The following is a 9654-nucleotide window of genomic DNA, read 5'->3' on the forward strand; positions in this document are numbered from 1 at the left end:
TCTACTCGTTGTGCCTTCTCCACTGCTTCGCTGAAGGCGTTAATTTGGGCTGCCGCGAGGTCCTTCTGGATTTCTACGTTCAGCCCCTGGACAAATCGCCGTATTCTTCGTTGCTCGGTCATGATGAGTTCGGGCGCAAATTTGGATAGGCGGGTGAACTGGCTCTCATACTCCGCCACAGTTTGGGCTCCTTGGCGAAGTCGAATGAACTCGTCTTCCTTCCTCTCCTGAACTAGAGGAGGGAAAAACTTCGCATTGAACTCTCTGATGAAGTTCACCCAAGTCCTAGGTGTCTGTTCTCGTTCCCACTTCTGCCTAATTAGGTTCCACCAGGAACGGGCTGCCCCTTCAAGCTGGAACACGGCAAAAGTCACCTGCCGTTCGTCAGGGTAGTGTAAGGCTGCAAAAATGTCTACCATCTTCTCAAGCCACTTCTCAGCCACATCAGGGTCGGGTCCCCCAACAAACTTTGGCGGGAAAAACTTTTGAAAGCGTTCTAGAGCTCTATCCTCGCTCTCAATATGATGGCCAGGGTTTCCGGGGTTTCCAGGGTTAGGGTTTGGGTTCTGAGCTTGTTGCTGCACTACTTGTGCAAGCAGGTTTGTCATTTGCTGCATAGCAGCAGCTATCTGGGCATTAGGGTCGGCTTGGGGTTCAGGATCAGGTCCAGTCGAGGTTTCCCCCGCACCCCTAACCGGTGTAGGTTGTCTAGTTCTGCGTCCACGGCCTCGACCACTCCGAGTGCCTTCCATCAACCTAAGTCAATCTAGGTCACCAAATAAATATACTGTTAAAGGGCACCTAACCCTCCTTTCCGTAGCACCAGACAGGAACAATGAAACAAGAATGAGCAACTCAAACATTTACTACGAAGAGCATTTAAACACATAACACGTATACATAGATCACATAACCAGATTAAGCAATCATGCGGAACAGTCAGTCAAGTACATACAATAGTACTATGAACAACTACTAGGTCACAACTAGGTCACAAGTGCAAAAGAACTCACGAAAAGCTTTTCCCCTTCTAGGGCTTCGTCCAAATACTTATATCTTAATCAAGGTTGATCATGCTTAACCTCACCCGATCAAACCACACGAAGTTCCATAGAATCGCCTTTCTAGTTCACCACATCCTTTCGTATCCGGGCGCAAGAATCTCGTCTAAGATAATTCACATCTCGAGCCGGCCGGTCCCAAGAGTAAACCATCCTTATTAAAGATTCCTACCCGACATACATACCTAGCTTCCTCGAGTCCCATGATAATGATTCGTACACTTATTACATGCCCGGTTCATAACTTACGCTCAAACGAGCACTTAGACATATTCATGAAATTAGGACCACAACACCACTTGGCCCAGTCTCACTCCACGCAGAGACCACGCGAACCTGGCTCTGATACCACCTGTAACAGCCCCACCTTCCCCTAAGGCGAACCAAAGGGGTTAGCGGACTGCCTGCCCAGCTCTCGCCAGGACTACGGTACAGTTACACGCGTTCGAATACGTTTCGGGAAAACAAAAGTGCGCTCGGACAAGCCATAAGTATCAAAATAGCAAAATAAAAAAAATGGAAAACTGAATAGTGGCCTGGATAGAAGAATCCAAACATCAATTTAACATATACACATTGAAATCCAACATTTACACCCATAATGGCATGCCAAAACCATTCATTAAGGAGTACACATTCGATTTGCCTATCAAAAGGAAATGAACCCGTTATACATTAGGGTTTCACTTCAAGAGCTATACAAAAGACATTTACAAGCTCAGTATGGCAATTGACTATCCAGTCCATTTTCAAAAACAATTATATCCCTGTAAGGAAAACAAATAACATGGAATGAGCCAAAGCCCAGTGGTATACCACCATTTACTTCCAATCCTTCCACCTAACATACCCCAACCGGGCCCGCACTCCATTTCAGTAGCTTTTGGTAATACTCGAGTTTACCGGAACCAAGGGTCTCATTACCACAAGGTTCCCCAGTACAGTCCCCGTGGCATGATAATTTTCACGGCCAAGCCCTCGCCGGCTCGATCCAATTAACTACCATACGGGGTTGAGCTCATAAATGCAGTAAAGCCATTGGATACTCGTCCAACGACACCAAATCAGTTTCCATGAATGGAATGCAGTATCTCATATATCCAGTGCAGTATTTCAGTAAAACAATCAATAGCCATGAATAAATTCACAAGGGGTGAGGGCGATCAAGTACACCCTCACCTCAATCATTTCCAATAACCAAGTAAGCCTTCAAGGCATCAAATACACATAGCACAAAGCCACATTATAACAAGTAAGTGAGTAGTATACTCACTAAGTAAGAAAATGGTGTTTCATACACCGCGGTCACCAAGACGTCGTGAGCTACCGTCACGCCCTAGAATCACGCAACAAATGCAATGAGACTCGATAACGAGTCATATAGCAATGCTAAACACAACCCCAATAGGGTTTCATATGCATAAATGAGCATAATAGCAAACCAGAAATTAGAAAATGGCCTTAGTCTTGGCCCCAAATAGAAAACTGTTTTGCCCTTATTATGCGGTAATGGTGTAAAATTCTATACGGTTATCGGATGGGGGTGTAAGACCCACCGTTTCAAAGCTATGAAACAGGGCTACAACAATGTAGAAGGTCACTCAATCCAGTTCCTAGCTTAACTAGGTCGAAAATGCCAAATACCATACCATGATCATCAAAACAGGTTTGCAAAACACAGAAAACTGTAATCGGTATATCTCAGTCCATACAAGTCCAAATGCCGAAATTCCAAAGGCATATGTTAGCTAAGACCTCCAGCTTCCTTTCATCAGAAGACACCAACTTCAAAATCCAAACCAAAACCAGTCAAAATGTCCAATTACTATCGCAGTTTTCGCATTCTGTCCAAAGCAGAACAGCTACAGTAATTTCGTCATAACTCATTCTACATTAATCCAAATGACCTGAAATTTTACAGGCATCTCCATCACATCAATACCTACAACTTTCATGTTTTGAGAAAAGTCAAATTCGGCCTCTAACCCTATGATCCAAAACCGGACAGAATTGGGATTTTAAGAACCCTAACTTTTCAATTGTCACACCAAATCCAAAATTGATTGCATTTTCCTATCCAATACACCTCATAGAGTCATTATCAGCCATTACCATTCATCATACAAGGCCACAACATTCATTTCATATTAAACCAGAAAAATTCCCAATAAAATAAAAACTTCACCAAATCAATTCAAACCAAGATAAAAACCAGAAATTTTAGCACTCTTATCACTAATAAGCACAACATAAGCATCATTAGGTGTAGTAGGGTGTTTCAAGCTTCACTTACCAAGAACCAAGAGAGAAGAAGATGTTGGGCACCTTAATCCTTCAAACAAAGTTCACCAAACAACTTACTAGCTCTAGAAGGAAGAATTTTATGGAGTGAAATGGATGGAAGCAAATGTTTTTGGTTGATTTGCACCAAGTAGAAGCTTGAAAATTGAAGAAATCTCCTTCCTTTCTTGCTCAAGGTGGCCGGCCAACAAGGAGAGAAAAATGGTGAATTTTGTGCAATTTTTGGATATTTAACCTTTGGTCAAAAAAATCAAAATTGTGAATAGTAATTCTTAAAAGGCATCCAATAAGAAGATGACATGTGGCACTCTATTAAATGCATTCCTATCTTTCTTTTCTCTCTCACATCAATCACTTCACACACTCTACTTATCACTTAACACCCGATAAATTTTAAACAGTATCCGAAACTTAACCTTAATGGCCGAATTTTTTCGAACTTTTCGCACTAGTGGGTCCCACGTCCAATATATATTCTTAATTTTCTAAAAATTCTCCAATACTAGAAAAATCATCTAAAAACCATAATTGCTCATAAAAGCCACCAAGAAAATATTCCTAGGCCAGAAAATGCAGAAAACATGAAATTTAAGGGGAAAAACCCTAGGAAAAGTATTAGGGCAATACGGGTTCTCACACTCTCTCCCCCTTAAAAGAATTTCGTCCTCGAAATTCCTTATCATTGACTACTCCGGGATTACATTGAGCAGTATACTTAGCTAACAGATCTGTACCCCTTCACTGGCCAGGTTCATTAAATTCTTACCTTCCACGTCCTCTGATGGGTCAACATCTAAGGAGTACACCCGAGAGGACACTTTCGATCCATCCTTGTCCCCCTTCGACTGGGCAGGGTTGGTCGTAGTTGGTGGCAGAGTCCCTTGCCGCTCGCGCAGGCGAGCTGGACAGTTAGCAATTTGATGTTCGGCACTCCCACAGAGCAAGCATTTTCCTCCTTTCCTCCAGCAATTGTCCTCCGAGTGGTTTAATTTTCCGCAATACCCGCAGGGTCCACGTGCTGTAGAAGCTGAGCTTCCTCTTGACAGGCTCTCGTGTGACACTCCCGGCATTCTTACTCCTCCCGTTCCCCGCCCAAACTTGGGAGGGGTACTTTCATCCTCCTGTCCCGAACTACTTCCAGGAAATCTCCTCTTTTTCGCCTGGAAGTTTTTCACCTGGAGCCTAGCATTCTCTACTCGTTGTGCCTTCTCCACTGCTTCGCTGAAGGCGTTAATTTGGGCTGCCGCGAGATCCTTCTGGATTTCTACGTTCAGGCCCTGGACAAATCGCCGTATTCTTCGTTGCTCGGTCATGATGAGTTCGGGCGCAAATTTGGATAGGCGGGTGAACTGGCTCTCATACTCCGCCACAGTTTGGGCTCCTTGGCGAAGTCGAATGAACTCGTCTTCCTTCCTCTCCTGAACTAGAGGAGGGAAAAACTTCGCATTGAACTCTCTGATGAAGTTCACCCAAGTCCTAGGTGTCTGTTCTTGTTCCCACTTCTGCCTAATTACGTTCCACCAGGAACGGGCTGCCCCTTCAAGCTGGAACACGGCAAAAGTCACCTGCCGTTCGTCAGGGTAGTGTAAGGCTGCAAAAATGTCTACCATCTTCTCAAGCCACTTCTCAGCCACATCAGGATCGGGTCCCCCAACAAACTTTGGCGGGGAAAACTTTTGAAAGCGTTCTAGAGCTCTATCCTCGCTCTCAATATGATGGCCAGGGTTTCCGGGGTTTCCAGGGTTAGGGTTTGGGTTCTGAGCTTGTTGCTGCACTACTTGTGCAAGCAGGTTTGTCATTTGCTGCATAGCAGCAGCTATCTGGGCATTAGGGTTGGCTTGGGGTTCAGGATCAGGTCCAGTCGAGGTTTCCCCCGCACCCCTAACCGGTGTAGGTTGTCTAGTTCTGCGTCCACGGCCTCGACCACTCCGAGTGCCTTCCATCAACCTAAGTCAATCTAGGTCACCAAATAAATATACTGTTAAAGGGCACCTAACCCTCCTTTCCGTAGCACCAGACAGGAACAATGAAACAAGAATGAGCAACTCAAACATTTACTACGAAGAGCATTTAAACACATAACACGTATACATAGATCACATAACCAGATTAAGCAATCATGCGGAACAGTCAGTCAAGTACATACAATAGTACTATGAACAACTACTAGGTCACAACTAGGTCACAAGTGCAAAAGAACTCACGAAAAGCTTTTCCCCTTCTAGGGCTTCGTCCAAATACTTATATCTTAATCAAGGTTGATCATGCTTAACCTCACCCGATCAAACCACACGAAGTTCCATAGAATCGCCTTTCTAGTTCACCACATCCTTTCGTATCCGGGCGCAAGAATCTCGTCTAAGATAATTCACATCTCGAGCCGGCCGGTCCCAAGAGTAAACCATCCTTATTAAAGATTCCTACCCGACATACATACCTAGCTTCCTCGAGTCCCATGATAATGATTCGTACACTTATTACATGCCCGGTTCATAACTTACGCTCAAACGAGCACTTAGACATATTCATGAAATTAGGACCACAACACCACTTGGCCCAGTCTCACTCCACGCAGAGACCACGCGAAGTGGCTCTGATACCACCTGTGACAGCCCCACCTTCCCCTAAGGCGAACCAAAGGGGTTAGCGGACTGCCTGCCCAGCTCTCGCCAGGACTACGGTACAGTTACACGCGTTCGAATACGTTTCGGGAAAACAAAAGTGCGCTCGGACAAGCCATAAGTATCAAAATAGCAAAATAAAAAAAATGGAAAACTGAATAGTGGCCTGGATAGAAGAATCCAAACATCAATTTAACATATACACATTGAAATCCAACATTTACACCCATAATGGCATGCCAAAACCATTCATTAAGGAGTACACATTCGATTTGCCTATCAAAAGGAAATGAACCCGTTATACATTAGGGTTTCACTTCAAGAGCTATACAAAAGACATTTACAAGCTCAGTATGGCAATTGACTATCCAGTCCATTTTCAAAAACAATTATATCCCTGTAAGGAAAACAAATAACATGGAATGAGCCAAAGCCCAGTGGTATACCACCATTTACTTCCAATCCTTCCACCTAACATACCCCAACCGGGCCCGCACTCCATTTCAGTAGCTTTTGGTAATACTCGAGTTTACCGGAACCAAGGGTCTCATTACCACAAGGTTCCCCAGTACAGTCCCCGTGGCATGATAATTTTCACGGCCAAGCCCTCGCCGGCTCGATCCAATTAACTACCATACGGGGTTGAGCTCATAAATGCAGTAAAGCCATTGGATACTCGTCCAACGACACCAAATCAGTTTCCATGAATGGAATGCAGTATCTCATATATCCAGTGCAGTATTTCAGTAAAACAATCAATAGCCATGAATAAATTCACAAGGGGTGAGGGCGATCAAGTACACCCTCACCTCAATCATTTCCAATAACCAAGTAAGCCTTCAAGGCATCAAATACACATAGCACAAAGCCACATTATAACAAGTAAGTGAGTAGTATACTCACTAAGTAAGAAAATGGTGTTTCATACACCGCGGTCACCAAGACGTCGTGAGCTACCGTCACGCCCTAGAATCACGCAACAAATGCAATGAGACTCGATAACGAGTCATATAGCAATGCTAAACACAACCCCAATAGGGTTTCATATGCATAAATGAGCATAATAGCAAACCAGAAATTAGAAAATGGCCTTAGTCTTGGCCCCAAATAGAAAACTGTTTTGCCCTTATTATGCGGTAATGGTGTAAAATTCTATACGGTTATCGGATGGGGGTGTAAGACCCACCGTTTCAAAGCTATGAAACAGGGCTACAACAATGTAGAAGGTCACTCAATCCAGTTCCTAGCTTAACTAGGTCGAAAATGCCAAATACCATACCATGATCATCAAAACAGGTTTGCAAAACACAGAAAACTGTAATCGGTATATCTCAGTCCATACAAGTCCAAATGCCGAAATTCCAAAGGCATATGTTAGCTAAGACCTCCAGCTTCCTTTCATCAGAAGACACCAACTTCAAAATCCAAACCAAAACCAGTCAAAATGTCCAATTACTATCGCAGTTTTCGCCATTTCTGTCCAAAGCAGGAACACTACAGTAATTTCTCCATAACTCATTCTACATTAATCCAAATGACCCCCTGAAATTTTTACAGGCATCTCCATCACATCAATAGCTACAACTTTCATGTTTTGAGAAAAGTCAAATTCGGCCTCTAACCCTATGATCCAAAACCGGACAGAATTGGGGATTTAAGAACCCTAACTTTTCAATTGTCACACCAAATCCAAAATTGATTGCATTTTCCTATCCAATACACCTCATAGAATCATTATCAGCCATTACCATTCATCATACAAGGCCACAACATCCCATTCATATTAAACCAGAAAAATTCCCAATAAAATAAAAACTTCACCAAAACTCTTCAAATCAAGATAAAAACCAGAAATTTCAGCACTCTTATCACTAATAAGCACAACATAAGCATCATTAGGTGTAGTAGGGTGTTTCAAGCTTCACTTACCAAGAACCAAGAGAGAGGAAGATGTTGTGCACCTTAGTCCTTCAAACAAAGTTCACCAAACAACTTACTATCACTAGAAGGAAGAATTTTATGGAGTGAAATGGATGGAAGCAAATGTTTTTGGTTGATTTGCACCAAGTAGAAGCTTGAAAATTGAAGAAATCTCCTTCCTTTCTTGCTCAAGGTGGCCGGCCAACAAGGAGAGAAAAATGGTGAATTTTGTGCAATTTTTGGATATTTAACCTTTGGTCAAAAAAATCAAAATTGTGAATAGTAATTCTTAAAAGGCATCCAATAAGAAGATGACATGTGGCACTCTATTAAATGCATTCCTATCTTTCTTTTCTCTCTCACATCAATCACTTCACACACTCTACTTATCACTTAACACCCGATAAATTTTAAACAGTATCCGAAACTTAACCTTAATGGCCGAATTTTTTCGAACTTTTCGCACTAGTGGGTCCCACGTCCAATATATATTCTTAATTTTCTAAAAATTCTCCAATACTAGAAAAATCATCTAAAAATCATAATTGCTCATAAAAGCCACCAAGAAAATATTCCTAGGCCAGAAAATGCAGAAAACATGAAATTTAAGGGGAAAAACCCTAGGAAAAGTATTAGGGCAATACGGGTTCTCACACTCTCTCCCCCTTAAAAGAATTTCGTCCTCGAAATTCCTTATCATTGACTACTCCGGGATTACATTGAGCAGTATACTTAGCTAACAGATCTGTACCCCTTCACTGGCCAGGTTCATTAAATTCTTACCTTCCACGTCCTCTGATGGGTCAACATCTAAGGAGTACACCCGAGAGGACACTTTCGATCCATCCTTGTCCCCCTTCGACTGGGCAGGGTTGGTCGTAGTTGGTGGCAGAGTCCCTTGCCGCTCGCGCAGGCGAGCTGGACAGTTAGCAATTTGATGTTCGGCACTCCCACAGAGCAAGCATTTTCCTCCTTTCCTCCAGCAATTGTCCTCCGAGTGGTTTAATTTTCCGCAATACCCGCAGGGTCCACGTGCTGTAGAAGCTGAGCTTCCTCTTGACAGGCTCTCGTGTGACACTCCCGGCATTCTTACTCCTCCCGTTCCCCGCCCAAACTTGGGAGGGGTACTTTCATCCTCCTGTCCCGAACTACTTCCAGGAAATCTCCTCTTTTTCGCCTGGAAGTTTTTCACCTGGAGCCTAGCATTCTCTACTCGTTGTGCCTTCTCCACTGCTTCGCTGAAGGCGTTAATTTGGGCTGCCGCGAGATCCTTCTGGATTTCTACGTTCAGGCCCTGGACAAATCGCCGTATTCTTCGTTGCTCGGTCATGATGAGTTCGGGCGCAAATTTGGATAGGCGGGTGAACTGGCTCTCATACTCCGCCACAGTTTGGGCTCCTTGGCGAAGTCGAATGAACTCGTCTTCCTTCCTCTCCTGAACTAGAGGAGGGAAAAACTTCGCATTGAACTCTCTGATGAAGTTCACCCAAGTCCTAGGTGTCTGTTCTTGTTCCCACTTCTGCCTAATTACGTTCCACCAGGAACGGGCTGCCCCTTCAAGCTGGAACACGGCAAAAGTCACCTGCCGTTCGTCAGGGTAGTGTAAGGCTGCAAAAATGTCTACCATCTTCTCAAGCCACTTCTCAGCCACATCAGGATCGGGTCCCCCAACAAACTTTGGCGGGGAAAACTTTTGAAAGCGTTCTAGAGCTCTATCCTCGCTCTCAATATGATGGCCAGGGTTTCCGGGG

Source organism: Coffea eugenioides, chromosome 3 (assembly GCF_003713205.1).
Source record: "Coffea eugenioides isolate CCC68of chromosome 3, Ceug_1.0, whole genome shotgun sequence".
In the NCBI taxonomy this organism is placed as follows: domain Eukaryota; kingdom Viridiplantae; phylum Streptophyta; class Magnoliopsida; order Gentianales; family Rubiaceae; genus Coffea; species Coffea eugenioides.